The 1,918-nt window shown below is 36.0% G+C and overlaps 1 long non-coding RNA gene across 1 annotated transcript; it reads right to left on the reverse strand.

Annotated features, from left to right (window-relative positions):
• Positions 1-652: 652 nt before the first annotated feature.
• Positions 653-1,159, reverse strand: LOC133903320 (uncharacterized). Its single transcript, XR_009907216.1, has 3 exons — positions 963-1,159; positions 792-899; positions 653-701 (listed from the first exon to the last, which is right to left on the reverse strand). It is a non-coding gene; the product is annotated as an uncharacterized LOC133903320 (long non-coding RNA).
• Positions 1,160-1,918: the final 759 nt, after the last annotated feature.

The following is a 1,918-nucleotide window of genomic DNA, read 5'->3' on the forward strand; positions in this document are numbered from 1 at the left end:
CTACGTCCTGCTTATTTGTTAAGCACATTGTTCCAATGAATGCATGATTAAAGCCAAATGGGAGAACTAAAGTATTGTTACAGCGTCCAAATAAAGTCACATGAGCCCATATGCATATGCTAGTCTACTACCAACTCGGTACAGAACAACATATATATCATACAAGGGAGATACCATGGTAGCCATAGCAGTACTGATTTATGGAAGAAGAATAGGAATAGAGTACCATGATAGCCACAGCCATAAAATCAAAGCACCTTGCAGGATAAATATTGCCTTCTTACGCTTACAGTATTTATTCTTTGCAATAATACTTCTGGCATGAGTCTATATAATAGTTGTAGCCCACTCTAGAAAAAGAATAAGACGAATTTCACTAGATTGCAGAAAATTCTTGTGTTACCAGAGTGGTTAGATATGGTTAAAGTAACCATGGGAATTCATAGAACAACAATACTATGTAGGGTAATGGAGTATAACATATCACAATAACATTAGGCAAAAAAAAAACAGCAGTAAAAATTTGCAACCAAAAGAAGAGATGAAGGACGAACCTGGTTGGTACGTGAACCATCTTTGTTATCTGTCTGAGGAGATTGATACTTCACATCATCCTTTCCTCGACATCTACACCTAGCAGAAATCTTAGTCTCCAGGCTTTGGTGGTCCAACCTCGTATTGATAAAATTCTTTAGTTGATCCTATATAAATCAAAGAAGATGCTTCATGTATGTTAGAACAGGACTTTAACACAAGGATGGAAAACTTGAAAGTGATGAAACAAATATTACCAATCTTTTGTCATTAGTCAGATATGAAGATAGGAATGCAAGCAAAAGTATTGCACTCTTTTCATCAAATAATACATCATCAGCTCGGATACTGCTAGCTGGAATATCCTGCATATTGCAGAAAAAAGTTTGAGAAACAGAGTACTCCTTGTTGTGCAAACAAACCACTACCTGAAGAAAGTCTGCAAGCACTTTACCCATCTTGCTGGATGGACAGCTGGTGATATCAGTAATAGTATCAAATTCATGACAGGTGAACAATTCCTTTCGACATCAGTGTGTCCTAAAAATAACAACCAACAGAAAAGATGAGCACATAGGAAGAAAAATAAGTGGCACATAAATATGGTGTGATTACAGTGCAAATAAAACATGTAAACTTATGAAAGTTGAGGAGAACCTTGAGAGGAATAATATCAATGTCCAAATAATAGCTGATGAGGTAGTTCGGTGCTCTCCTGTCAAACTGAGATGGAATTTCAACTTTCATGCCATTTTTTAGCATATCACCTGTAAAAGAACAAAGGAAAAAACACACATACATAGCGATTAGACAAATAAACACAAGACTTGAAAAAGAATAAGATGTTTTTGTGATATTATAGGTACAATGATGCCTCTGCAATCAGAAATTAACTCTATTATATTAAGTATCATGATGCCCCTGCAATTATTTTTGCATATTTTTTGAAATATAGGACTGTTGTGACATGGTATGTTGTCCATCGTGGTCAGCAAAGTGGAGTGTTCTCCAGTTGGGAGACATACCACGCACAAGTTAATGGATTCAAATGAGTATGTTACAAAGGATACAAGTCCGAACATGAAGCTATTGCGGTATACAACAGTCAAGTCATCCAATCTGAGCTAAAAGTGGCTAACTTTAAAAATAAAATGAAGTGTGATTTCACATGTAATTATGTCATAATCCTAGTTCTGGTTGTGATCATCATTCTTTTGCTATGTATGATGATGTGACTTGTAAGATCAATGTGGTCATAACGTACTCATTTACAATATTGTAAGTGTACGCATTCTATCTATCAACTCCCTCCCTCTTTCCTCAGCACTCTATCTGTAGAACACTCAACCCCTAGTCGTCAATATATGCAGAACTCTCAAGAAGG

Source organism: Phragmites australis, chromosome 21, assembly GCF_958298935.1.
Source record: "Phragmites australis chromosome 21, lpPhrAust1.1, whole genome shotgun sequence".
Classification (NCBI taxonomy): domain Eukaryota; kingdom Viridiplantae; phylum Streptophyta; class Magnoliopsida; order Poales; family Poaceae; genus Phragmites; species Phragmites australis.